Source organism: Chiloscyllium punctatum, chromosome 50 (genome assembly GCF_047496795.1).
Source record: "Chiloscyllium punctatum isolate Juve2018m chromosome 50, sChiPun1.3, whole genome shotgun sequence".
Classification (NCBI taxonomy): domain Eukaryota; kingdom Metazoa; phylum Chordata; class Chondrichthyes; order Orectolobiformes; family Hemiscylliidae; genus Chiloscyllium; species Chiloscyllium punctatum.
The window spans coordinates 46016454-46031682 of NC_092788.1; positions in this window are offsets into that span (position 1 = coordinate 46016454).

Here is a 15229-nt window from a genome sequence, read left to right on the forward strand (position 1 = left end):
ACACACACAGACAGAGACACACCGACATGAACACACAGCGAGACACAGACACACACACCGACACACACAGACACACACCGGCATGCACACACAGAGACACAGACACACACACACAAACACATCGACACACACAGACACACACCGCCAAGCACACACACAGAGACACAGACACACACACACCGACACACGCACACACACAGACACACACACACACCGACACACACACAGACACACACACACAGAGGCACACACGCACACTGACACACACGCACACAGACACGCACACACAGAGGCACACACACACACAGACACACACATACAGAGGCACACACACACCGGCACACACAGAGACACAGACAGAGACAGACACAGATACACACACACACAGAAACAGACACGCACCGACAGGCACACACACAGAGAAGACACAGAGACACACACAGAGACAGACACACACACCGACACACACACACAGACAGACACACACCGACACGCACACACACAGAGACACACAGACACACTCACAGACACACACACACACACCGACACACACACACAGACAGACACACACCGACATGCACACACACAGAGGCACACACACACACCGACGCGCACACACACAGACAAACACACAGACAGACACACACTGACATGCACACACACAGAGGCACACACACACACCGACGCGCACACACACAGACACACACACACCGACACACACACACAGACACACGCACACAGAGCCACACACACACACAGACACACACACAGACAGAGACACACCGACATGCACACACACAGAGACACAGACACACACACACCGACACACACAGACACAGAGACACACACACACACAAACACACACACACACACACACACACACACCGACACGTACACAGACACAGGCACACACCGACACGCACACACACAGACACGTCGACACGCGCGCACACATCGACAGACACAGACACACACACACACACACACACAGACAGACATACACCGACACGCACACATACACAGGCACACACAGACACACACACACAGAGACACAGACACACACCGACACGCGCGCACACACAGACAGACAGACAGACACACAGACACAGACACACACACACACACTCACACAGAGACACAGACACACACCGACACGCACACACACAGAGACACAGACACACACCGACATGCGCGCACACAGATACACACACACAGACAGACACACACACACGCACACACACGCAGAGACACAGACACACACACAGAGACACAGACACACACTGACACGCACACACATAGACACACGCCAACACGCGCGCACACATCGACAGACACACACACACAGACAGACACACACCGACACGCGCGCACACAGACACAGACACACACCGACACGCACACACAGACACACACCGACACGCGCGCACACAGAGACAGACAGACACACGCACACACACATACAGGCACCGACACACACAGACACACCCCAACACAGAACATGGGCACTGTGCACAGATTTAGTCTGGGGGTTGGGGGGGGCGGAGAGTCAGTGAGGGTCTGAGCTCAAGTATAATTACAGAACTGTCTCTGTGTGTGAGAGAGAGTGAGACCAAGCCTCTGTGTGTGTGTGTGCGTGTGTGTGTGTGTGTGTGTGTGTGTGTGTGTGTGTGTGAGTGTGAGAGAGAGAGTGAGACCAAGCCTCTGTGTGTGTGTGTGTGTGTGTGTGTGTGTGTGTGTGTGTGTGTGTGAGAGAGTGAGACCAAGCCTCTGTGTGTGGGTGTGTGGGTGTGAGTGTGAGAGAGTGAGACCAAGCCTCTGTGGGTGTGTGTGTGTGTGAGAGAGAGTGAAACCAAGCCTCTGTGTGGGTGTGTGTGTGTGTGTGAGAGAGAGAGTGAGACCAAGCCTCTGTGTGTGGGTATGTGGGTGTGAGTGTGAGAGAGTGAGACCAAGCCTCTGTGTGTGTGTGTGTGTGTGAGAGAGAGTGAGAATAAGCCTCTGTGTGTGTGTGTGTGTGTGTGTGTGTGTGTGTGAGAGAGAGAGAGAGAGAGAGTGAGACCAAGCCTCTGTGTTGGTGTGTGTGTGTGTGTGTGTAAGAGAGAGAGAGGGTGAGACCAAGCCTCTGTGTGTGGGTTTGTGTGTGAGAGAGAGTGAGACCAAGCCTCTGTGTGTGTGTGAGAGAGAGAGTGAGACTGTGTGTGTGAGAGAGAGTAAGACCAAGCCCCTCTGTGTGTGTGAGAGATAGAGTGAGACTGTGTGTGTGAGAGAGAGTGAGACCAAGCTTCTGTGTGTGTGAGAGAGAGAGAGTGAGACTGTGTGTGTGAGAGAGAGTGAGACCAAGCCTCTCTGTGTGTGAGAGAGAGAGTGAGACTGTGTGTGTGAGAGAGAGTGAGACCAAGCCTCTGTGTGTAGGTGTGTGAGAGAGTGAGACTGTGTGTGTGTTTCCATCGGAGTGCCCAGTTTCCGTGTCAGTGCTGTCCCTCCATAATGTAACTGTGTATAAACCACGTGTTTATGTCCTTGTCCCAGTAATGATCCACTAAACTATACACTGTCCCTCACTCTCATTTACTCACACTCTCACACGTGTACACACACCCCCTCACACACCACATTCAGTCCCTCACACACATGCCCTTTCACACGCTTTCAGACATCCACACTGACATGCACACACACACACACACACACACACGCGCAGTCACTCACAAATGCACACTCAAACATTTTCACACGCACCATAACAATCTCTCTCTCACACTCACACACAAACATACACTCTCTCTCTGTCTCTCTGACATACACACACTTTCACTCACTCATTCTATCTCTACACACACTCTCTCACACACTCGCGTCCACACACACTCTCATATGCACTTTCTGACACACGTACCCCACACACTCACATTCACCATCTCATACATGCTCACTTTCACACACTCACTCTCTCTCTCTCCAAAACTCTGTCTCTCTCACACACACTTGCAAAGTCGCACACACATGCCCTCTCTCTCACGTGCACACTCACTCTCGTTCACTTGTACACACACTCTCTCTCACATGCACACACACTCGCATGCACTCACTCTGTCACATCCACTCACACACTTCCTCTCTCTCACTTTCACCCTTTCTTTCTCACACTCACACACACTCTCATGCATGAGCACATCATATCTCACACACGCTCACTCTCTTTCTCACTCACATGGGCACATTTTCTCTCTCTCATGCGCGCACTTGCACACAGGCATTCTCTCTCTCTCACACACGCGCATTCTCTCTCTCACACACTCATTCTCTCTCACACAAGCATTCTCTCACACACTCATTCTCTCTCTCACACACTCATTCTCTCACACTCACGCATTCGCTCTCTCTCTCTCTCCCATACTCATTCTCTCTCTCACGCGCGCATTCTCTCTCACAGACACATTGTCTTTCACACTCATTCTCTCTCTCACGCACGCATTCTCTCTCACACACTTATTCTCTCTCTCATACACGCATTCTCTCTCTCTCACACACACATTTTCTCTCTCACTCACGCATTCGCTCTCTCTCTCCCACACTCATTCTCTCTCTCACGTGTGCATTCTCTCTCTCTCTCACGCACGCATTCTCTCACACACTCATTCTCTCTCTCGCACACTCATTCTCTCTCTCACACACTCATTCTCTCTCTCACTCACGCATTCGCTCTCTCTCCCACACTCATTCTCTCTCTCACGCGTGCATTCTCTCTCTCTCTCACAGACGCATTCTCTCTCACACTCATTCTCTCTCTCTCACACACGCATTCTCGCTCTATCTCGCACACGCATTCTTTCTCACACATGCATTCTCTCTCTTGCAAACTCGTTCTCTCTCACTTACGCTCATTCTCTCTCTCGCACACACGCATTCTCTCTCTCACATACGTGGATTCTCTCTCTTGCACACATGCTTCTCTCTCTCACATACGTGCATTCTCTCTCTTGCACACATGCTTCTCTCTCTCACATACGTGCATTCTCTCTCTTGCACACACGCTTCTCTCTCTCACATACGTGCATTCTCTCATGCACACACATTCTCTCTCTCACACACACGCATTCTCTCTCTCACATACGTGCATTCTCTCATGCACACACATTCTCTCTCTCACACACACGCATTCTCTCTCTCACATACGTGCATTCTCTCTCTCGCACACACGCATTCTCTCTCTCGCACACACGCATTCTCTCTCTTGCACACACGCATTCTCTCTCTCACATACGTGCATTCTCTCTCTCTCGCACACACGCATTCTCTCTCTCGCACACATGCATTCTCTCTCTCACATACGTGCATTCTCTCTCTCTCGCACACACGCATTCTCTCTCACACATACGTGGATTCTCTCTCTTGCACACATGCTTCTCTCTCTCGCATACGTGCATTCTCTCTCTCTTGCACACACGCATTCTCTCTCTCGCACACACGCATTCTCTCTCTCACATACGTGGATTCTCTCTCTTGCACACATGATTCTCTCTCTCACATACGTGCATTCTCTCTCTTGCACACATGCTTCTCTCTCTCACATACGTGCATTCTCTCTCTTGCACACACGCTTCTCTCTCTCACATACGTGCATTCTCTCATGCACACACATTCTCTCTCTCGCACACACGCATTCTCTCTCTCACATACGTGCATTCTCTCTCTCGCACACACGCATTCTCTCTCTCGCACACACGCATTCTCTCTCTTGCACACACGCATTCTCTCTCTCACATACGTGCATTCTCTCTCTCTCGCACACACGCATTCTCTCTCTCGCACACACGCATTCTCTCTCTCACATATGTGCATTCTCTCTCTCGCACACACGCATTCTCTCTCTCGCACACACGCATTCTCTCTCATACATACGTGCATTCTCTCTCTCGCACACACGCTTCTCTCTCTCACATACGTGCATTCTCTCATGCACACTCATTCTCTCTTGCATACATGCATTTTCTCTCTCGCACACATGCATTCTCGCTCTCTCTTGTACACGCATTCTCTCTCACGCACACACTCATTCTCTCTCTCACACACTCATTCTCTCTCTTACGCGTGCAATCTCTCTCTCTCCCACAGACGCATTCTCTCTCACACTCTTTCTCTCTCTCTCACACACGCATTCTCGCTCTCTCTCACACACGCATTCTTTCCCACACACGCATTCTCTCTCTTGCAACTCGTTCTCTCTCACACATGCATTCTCTCTCTCACACATTTTCTCTCTCACACGCATGCATTCTCTCTCTCTCACACACGCATTCTCTCTCATACACGCATTCTCTCTCTCTCACACATGCATTCTCTCTCACACTCATTCTCTCTCTCTCACACACGCATTCTCGCTCTCTCTCGCACACGCATTCTTTCTCACACACGCATTCTCTCTCTTGCAAACTCGTTCTCTCTCACACATGCATTCTCTCTCTCACACATTTTCTCTCTCACACACACGCATTCTCTCCCATACACGCATTCTCTCTCTCACACACGCGCATTCTCTCTCATACACGCATTCTCTCTCTCTCTCACACAGGCATTTTCTCTCTCACACACACACATTCCACATTCTCTCTCTCACACACACGCATTCCACATTCTCTCTCTCACACACACGCATTCTCTCGCTCTCTCTCACACACACATTTTCTCTCTCACACACACGCATTCCACATTTTCACTCACACACACACACATTTTCTCTCTCACACACACGCATTCTCGCTCTCTCTCGCACACGCATTCTTTCTCACACACGCATTCTCTCTCTTGCAAACTCGTTCTTGCTCACACATGCATTCTATCTCTCGCACATTATCTCTCTCACACGCACACATTCTCTCTCTCACACACATGCATTCTCTCCCATACACGCATTCTCTCTCTCTCACACATACGCATTCCGCATTCTCTCTCTCACACACGCGCATTCTCTCTCATACACGCATTCTCTCTCTCTCACACACACACATTTTCTCTCTCACACACAAGCATTCTACATTCTGTCTCTCACACACACGCATTCCACATTCTCTCTCACACACACACGCATTCTCTCTCTCTCTCTCACACACACATTTTCTCTCTCACACACACGCATTCCACATTTTCTCTCACACACACACGCATTCTCTCTCTCACACACGCATTCTCTCTCACACACACATTTTCTCTCTCACACACACGCATTCTCTCTCACACACACACATTCTCTCTCTCACACACACGCATTCTCTCTCTCACACACATTTTCTCTCTCACACACACGCATTCTCTCACACACACGCATTCTCTCACACACACGCATTCTCTCTCACACACATTCTCTCTCTCTCACACACACATTTTCTCTCTCACACACATTTTCTCTCACACACGCATTTTCTCTCTCGCACACACGCATTCTCTCACACACACACACGCATTCTCTCTCTCACACACACATGCATTCTCTCTCTGTGTGTCCCCCACTTTCTCTCTCCCCCACTCTCTCTGTGTCCCTCTCTCTCTCTGTGTCCCTCTCTCTCTCTGTGAGTCCCTCTCTCTCTCTGTGTCCCTCTCTCTCTCTCTGTGTCCCTATCTCTCTCTGTCCCTCTCTCTGTATCCCTCACTCTCTCTTTCTCTGTCTGTCCCTCGGTCTCCCTGTCACACTCTCCCCCTGTGTCCCACTCTCTCTCCCTGTGTCCCTCACTCTCTCCCTGTGTCCCTCACTCTCTCTCTGTGTCCCTCTCTATCTTTCTCTCTCTGTCACTCTCTCTGTGTTCCCCCTCTCTCTCTCTCTCTCGCTCTCTCTCTATGTATCCCTCTCTTTCTCTCAATCTCTCTCTGTTCCAGTCCCTCTCTCTCTGTCTCTGTCCCACTCTCATTGTCCCACTCTCACTGTGCCACTCTCACTGTCCCTCTCTCACTGTCCCTCTCTCACTGTCCCTCTCTCATTGTCTCTCTCTCTCTCTGCGTACCTCACTCTATCTCTGTCTCTCTCTCTCTCTGCGTACCTCACTCTATCTCTGTCCCTCTCTCTCTGCGTCCCTCACTCTATCTCTGTCCCTCTCTCTCTGCGTCCCTCACTCTATCTCTCTCCCTCTCTCTCTGCGTCCCTCACTCTCTCTGCGTCCCTCACTCTCTCTGCGTCCCTCACTCTATCTCTGTCCCTCACTCTATCTTTGTCCCTCTCTCTCTGCGTCCCTCACTCTATCTCTGTCCCTCACTCTGTCTCTGTCCCTCTCTCTCTGCGTCCCTCACTCTATCTCTGTCCCTCTCTCTCTGCATCCCTCACTCTATCTCTGTCCCTCTCTCTCTGCGTCCCTCTCTTTCTCCCTGTTCCTCTCTCTCTCCCTGTCCCTCTGTCTCTCCCTGTCTCTCTCTCTCTCTCTCTCTCTCTCTCCCTGTCCCTCTCTCTCTCTCCCTGTCCCTCTCTATCCCTGTACCTCTCTCTCTCCCTGTCCCCCTCTCTCTCTCCCTGTCTGTCTCTCTCTCTCTCTCCCTGTCTCTCTCTCTCTCACACTCTCTCTCCCTGTCCCTCTCTATCCCTATCCCTCTCCCTCTCCCTGTCCCTCTCTCTCTCTCCCTGTCCCTCTGTCTCTCTCCCTGTCTCTCTCTCTCTCTCCCTGTCCCTCTCTCTCTCTCCCTGTCTCTCTCTCTCTCTCTCTCTCTCCCTGTCCCTCTCTCTCTCTCTCCCTGTCCCTCTCTATCCCTGTCCCTCTCTCTCTCGATCCCTGTCCCTCTCTCTCTCCCTGTCCCTCTCTCTCTCTCTGTGTCTCTCTCTCTCTCTCTCTCTGTCCCCCTCCCGCTCACTCTCTCCCTGTGGCTCACTCTCTCTCTCTCTCTCTCTCTCTCTCACTGTCCCTCTCTCTCTCTGTGTCGCTCTCTCTCTCTCGGTCCCTCTCCTCCTCACTCTCTCCCTGTCCCTCTCCCTCTCCATATCCCCCTCATTCTCCCTGTCCCTCTATCTCTCTCTCCCTCTCTCGCTCTCCCTGTCCCTCTCTCTCTCTCTCTCTCTCTCTCTCTCACTCTCTCTCTCTCTCTCTCTCTCTCTCTCTCTCTCTCTCTCTCAGATAGCCCGGAGTGAGTTACAGCCTGGAATCTAATCACGGAGTTCAGAGTGGTTTAGATACAGAATTACAGATAGCCCGGAGTGAGTTACATATTGGAATCAAATCGAGGGGTTCCGGGTGGTTTACATACAGAATAACAGGTAGCCCGGGGTGAGTTACAGCCTGGAATCTAATTGAGGGGTTCAGGCTGGTTTACGTGACAGAATAACAGATATCCCGGAGTCAATTAAAGCCTGGAATGTAATCGCGGGGTTCGGGGTCGTTTATATACAGAAAACAGATACCCTGGTGTGAGTTAAGGCATGGAATCTAATTGAGGGGTTCAGGCTTGTTTCTATACAGAATATATATTCAGAATATATATTTCATATTCAGAATAACAGATGGCTCGGAGTGAGTTACAACCTGGAATCGAATCGTGGGGATCGGGGTGATTTATATACAGAATAACAGATAGCTCAGGGTGAGTTAAAGCCTGGAATCTAATCGCGGGGTTCAGGGTAGTTTATATACAGAATAACAGATAGCCTGGAGTGAGTTATAGCTTGTAATCGAATCGATGTGTTCAGGGTGGTTTCCATACAGAATAACAGATAGCCTGTAGTGAGTTACAGCCTGGATTTGACTCGAGGTGTTCAATCTGGGTTATATACAAAATAACAGATAGCCCAGAGTGAGTTACAGTCTGGTATCTAATCGCGAGGTTAAGGGTGGTTTATATACAGAACAACAGATAGTCTGGAGTGAGTTACAGCTTGGAATCGAATCGAGGTGTTTAGTGTGGGTTATATACAGAATAACAGATAGCCTGGAGTGAGTTACAGCTTGAAATTGAATTGAGGTGTTCAGTATGGGTTGCATATAGAATAACAGATAGACTGGAGTGAGTTGCAGATTGCATTCAAATTGAGGGTATTGGGCGATTTATCGACAGAGCAACGGGATACGAGAGGAGAGAAAGCAGAGGAGAAATTACCCACCATGGACCAACTCAACAATGAGCTGAGCCAGACAGGATTCAACTGCTTTATGTGGAGGTTTCCATGTGTTCTGAAAGATGGGAGAGAAACAGACAGGTACCCACACTTTTAATGATGTTGCAGTCAAATATCTGAAAGACAGGGAATCCCTAAGCAGAGACGCAGAGTTAAACTCAGTTTAAACTCTCTCCATCACACACACACCCCCACACATAGAAACTGAATATAATGTGGAGAAATGTCCATGTGCAGCACAGATTTCCAAACGAACTCATTGACAGACGAAAACCCCGTTCTCTGCCCAGTCCCCACTTCCAGACCCAGGGAGGCTTTATCCCTGACCCAGGGCATGTTTCTGACTGGATATTATTACATTGTAACATGAAGGTACTGAGTGTAACAGTTTGCTACATCCTATCATGTCATCTATTTTACTGTCAGTGTTTTGTGAATTATATTGAAAACATTGGCAGGTGCAAGAGAATATTCTGGAAGGTGATTTGCAGTAAGAATAGAAAAAGCTGAATGTTTCTGTGTAAAATGATGCGAAATTCTGAAGCAGTATTGTTCAGATGCTACAGCTGATCATGGACGTAAACATCAGTAAGTTAACATGATGGTAGTGCCAGCAGATTGGAGGACCAGTGATACATTGATCATTATTGAGATTAGATTGAGTTGGGAACATGAGCTTAACATGACAGGAAGTGGAATCAAATCAATGGGTTCAGGGTGGTTAATATACAGAATAACAGATAGCCCAGAGTGAGTTACAGCCTGGAATCTCATTGAGGGGTTCAGGGTGGTTTATATACAGAATAACAGATAGCCTGGAGTGAGTTACAGTCTGGATTCGAATCGAGGTGTTCAGGGTGGCTTATATACAAAAGAACAGATAGCCCGGAGTGAGTTATAGCCTGGAATCTAATAGCAGAGTTCAGAGTGGATTATATACAGAATAACAGATAGCCGAGAGTTAGTTACAGCCTGGAATCTAATCGAGGGGTTCTGGGTGGTTTATATACAGAATAACAGATAGCCTGGTGTGTGTTACAGCCTAGATTCGAATCGAGGTATTCAGGGTGGGTTATATACAAAATAACAGATAGCCCGGAGTGAGTTACAGTCTGGAATCTAATAGCAGAGTTCAGAGTGGTTTATATACAGAATAACAGATAGCCTGGAGTGAGTTACACCCTGGAATCTAATCGAGGGATTCTGGGTGGTTTATATACAGAATAACAGATATCCTGCTGTTAGTTGCAGCCTAGATTCGAATCGAGGTGTTCAGGGTGGGTTATATACAAAATAACAGATAGCCCGGAGTGAGTTATAGCCTGGAATCTAATAGCAGAGTTCAGAGTGGTTTAGATACAGAATAACAGATAGCCTGGAGTGAGTTACAGATTGGAATCAAATCGAGGGGTTCCGGATAGTTTACATACAGAATAACAGGTAGCCCAGGGTTAGTTACAGCCTGGAATCTAATTGAGGGTTTCAGGATGGTTTATATTCAGAAGAACAGTTGGCCGGGGTGAGTTACAGACTGGAATCTAATTGAGGGGTTCAGAGCGGTTTATATGCAGAATAACAGATAGCCCAGGGTGCCTTACAGCCTGGAATCTAATCAAGGGGTAGAGAGTGGTTTATGTGACAGAATAACAGATATCCCGGAGTCAGTTAAAGCCTGGAATGTAATCGCGCGGTTCGGGGTGGTTTATATACAGAAAACAGATACCCTGGAGTGAGTTAAGGCATGGAATCTAATTGAGGGGTTCAGGCTTGTTTATATACAGAATATATATTCAGAATATATATTTCATATTCAGACTGACATATAGCACAGAGTGAGTTCCAACCTGGAATCGAATCGCGGGGTTCAGGGTGATTTATATACAAACTAACAGATAGCCCCGGAGTGAGTTACAGCCTGGAATCTAATAGCAGAGTTCAGAGTGGTTTATATACAGAATAACAGATAGCCTGGAGTGAGTTACAGATTGGAATCTAATCGAAGGGTTCCGGGTGGTTTACATACAGAATAACAGGTATCATGTAGTGAGTCACAAAATCGCGGAGTCATACACTCCTAGGGATGTACAGCATGGAAACAGACCCTTTGGTCCAACCCGTCTATGCCGACCAGATATCCTAACCTACTCCAGTATCTTTTTCAAGCACTTGGCCCATCTCCCTCCAAAACTTTCCCATTCACATACCCATCGAGCTGAATTTTAAATGTTGTAATTGTACTACCCTCTACCACTTACTAAGACAGTTCATTCCATTCATGGACCACCCTCTGAGTGAACAAGTTGCCCCTTAGGTCTCTTCCATATCTTTCCCCTCTCACACTAAACCTCTGCCCTCTAGTTCTGGACTCCTACAGCGAGGAAAAGACTTTGTCTATTTTTCCTATCCATTCCCGTCATGATTTTATAAACCTCGATAAAGTCACCCCTCAGCATCTGATGCTCCAGGGAAAACAGCCTCAGCCTATTCAGCCTCTCCCCGTGGCTCAAATCCTCTGGTTTATGTTACAGAATAACAGATATCCCGGAGTGAGTTACAGCCTGGAATCTAATTGAGGCGTTCAGAGTGGTTTACATACAGAATAACAGATATCCCGGAGTGAGATACAGTCTGGAATCTATTTGAGGGGTTCAGGGTGGTTTCTATACAGAATAACAAATATCCCGAAGTGGGTTACAGCCTGGAATCTAATTGAGGGTTTCAGGGTGGTTTATATACAGAATAACAGATAGCCCAGTGTGCGTCATAGCCTGGAATCTAATTGAGGGGTTCAGGGTGGTTTATATACAGAATAACAGATATCTCGGAGTGAGTTACAGCCTGGAATCTAATAGCAGAGTTCAGAGTGGTTTATATACAGAATACCAGATAGCCCGGAGTGAGTTACAGCCTGGAATCTAATTGAGGTGTTCAGGGTGGATAATATGCAGAATAACATATATCCCGGAATGAGTTATAGCCTGGAATCTAATTGAGGGTTCAGAGTGGTTTATAAACAGAATAACAGATATCCTGGAATGAGTTACAGCCTGGAATCTAATTGAGGGGTTCAGAGTGGTTTACATACAGAATAACAGATTGCCCGGAGTGAGTTTCAGCCTGGAATCTAATTGAGGGGTTCAGAGTGTTTAATGTACAGAATAACAGATATCCCGGAGTGAGTTACAGCCTGGAATCGAATTGAGGGGTTCTGAATCGTTAATATACAGAATAACAGATAGCCCAGAGTGTGTAACTGCCTGGAATCTAATTGAGGGGTTCGGAGTGGTTTATATACAGAATAACAGATAGCCCGGAATGAGTTACAGTTTGGAATCTGATTGAGGTGTTCAGAGTGGTTTATATAAAGAATAACAGATATCCCAGAGTGAGTTACAGCCTGGAATCTAATTGAGGGGTTCAGAGTGGTTTATATACAGAATAACAGATAGCCCAGAGTGAGTTACAGATTGGAATCTAATTGAGGGGTTCAGAGTGGTTTATATACAGAATAACAGATAGCCCACAGTGAGTAACTGCCTGGAATCTAATTGAGGGGTTCAGAGTGGTTTATATACAGAATAACAGATAGCCCGGAGTGAGTTACAGCCTGGAATATGATTGAGGGGTTCAGAGCGGTTTATATACAGAATAACAGATATCGCAGCGTGAGTTACAGCCTGTAATCTAATTGAGGGGTTCAGAGTGGTTTATATAGAGTATGACAGATCGCCCAGAGTGAGTTACAGCCTGGAATCTAATAAAGGGGTTCAGTGTGGTTTATGGACAGAATAAAAGGATAGCCCGGAGTGGTTTACAGCCTTGAATCTAGTCAATGGGTTCCCAATTTGACCCCACAGAAGGTCAGTGTGGGATTTGAGAAACCCTTCAACCCTCTCCAGGCATTATTCTGATCCAATGCTCCAAATCTACAATTCAGTGGCTGAGACCTTTCTGGAATGTCACATTGTCTCCCCCCTCCACGCATTTCCCCCCCCAACGCATTTACACCCCCCACGCATTTCCCGCCCCCACGCATTCCCCCCCACGCATTTCCCCCCTCCACGCATTCCCCCCCACGCATTCCCCCCCACGCATTCCCCCCCCACGTATATCGGCCCCAACGCATTTCCCCCCTCCATGCATTTCCCGCCAACGAATTCCACCCCAACGCATTCCCCCCCACGCATTTCCCCCGCAACGCATTTTCCTCCTTCCCACACATTTCCCCCCCACGTATTTCCCCCCCACGCATTTCCCTCCTTCCCACACATTTCCCCCCCCCACGTATTTCCCCCCCCCACGCATTTCCCTCCCCAATGCAGTGTTCTTTCTCCATCCAAATACAGCAGGACCCTCAAATAAATGGCCCCCAAAACATATAAGCCCCTCCTCCCCTCTGTGTCTATATATATATAGATATATAACGTTAAGCCCCTCCTCCACACCCCCCCCCCCCCCTGTGTCTCTATATATCGATATATAACGTTAAACGTCACACACCACTAGCTTTTGTCCCAGTCCGACACTGGCATCTCCATCATTGAAATATAAAGATCACCGGTGTCTGTGTGTGTCTGTGTGTGTCTGTGTGTGTCAGTGGATTTCTTGCGGCAGAAGTGATTTAATTCTCTCTATCTCTACGTCATCCTGAGCTTCAGCTCCTGGATCCAATCTCCTCCTCACCCCCAGGGTTAGAGGAGGCGGGGGGTGGGTGGGGAAACACACTGAGAAATAAAAACAAATCAAATTGAAATAAAATACAACAGTGGCACCAAAAGCACAGCAAGATCCCACAGCTCTCTGCCTTCCCCAATCTCCCATGTGACCCTGGTTCAGTTTAATTATTGCAGAATGAATGAATGAATTGCTGGCCATCACAGTGACATTGAAATACACAGACATCCCCGCAGAGCGGTTGGCCTGAGGCTACAAATATTAATAACCACGTACGCACAGTGAGATCTCACAAGCAGCAATCTAACCCCACACACATCATGGGTGATGCTGGTTAAGGGTTGACAAATTTGTGTCAAATCCCAAGGCCCCAGTTACCTTCGCCCCAGACTTCAAACCTGTTCAAAAACGATAAGGCCGCAATCCGACAAGACCCGGTTGAGCAGAGGTCCTGGTAAAAGTCAGCCCTCACCCCCAACCCCTCCCCAGAGAGAGGAGATTAAACCTCGGGGCAATACACAGACAAAACTCACCTGGGCCCAACAGGCTGCAGCCTGTCAAACAGGCCTCAGGCCTCAGGCCTGCGTTTCACCCCGCTCTGGAGGAAGCTCATGTTTGAAGGTTTACTGCTCCCAAACACGCACTTTTCAAATCCTCAAGTGGCCAGGAAGATCCCTTTGGGAGGAAAGAGGCAGCATTAATGGGAAGGCTGAGCAGGAAAATCTTTCACGGGGAGATAGCGCAGCGAGATCCCAGCTTTTCCCTTCTCAGTGAGACAGACAATTTCTTAGGAATATCCAAACACAAACACAAGTTGAGTTTTCATGTTGAAAAGTTCTTGAAATGACGGGTTTGCTGATTAAAACCACTCACTGCCTGCAACGATGGCATTAGCGCAATTGACGCACAGCAACATCCCACAAGTGACAGTGCTGCAGAAGCTCGATAATCTGATCATTTTTATTATTTCCTGTCACCCTAGAATCAAATATTGCAGCTATTTCACAATCTCACACTGCCCCCCACCCCTCTCTCTTGCTCTCACCGTTTTCCATTTCTTTCTCTCACTGTCCTTTCTCTCTGTGTCCAATTCGATCATCCTGCCCTCTCTGTGATCCACTTTCCTCTGATAGTGTGACAATTTTTTCCAGAGGGTCAGATATTTTGGGTTCGAGTTCCCTCCCGAGGGAGTCCCTTCTCCCAGATCCTGGGGGTTTCCCGTTTGTGTCACCGATGCCCCGGTGACTTTAACCCCAGGCTTCAAACCCGTGATCTGACAGCTCCCAGTGAACCAGAGGTCCCGACAAACCAGGCTCCCAACCCCCAGCCCATCCCGAGAGGAGATGAAACCTCGGAGGAAGAAACGGACCCCCCACTCAACTGGGCCCCACGGGCTGCAGCCTGGCCAACAGGCCTCAGGCCTGTGCTCCCCGCTCTCTGGAGGTTGTTCTTGTCCAAGGCTTTCTTGGCCCC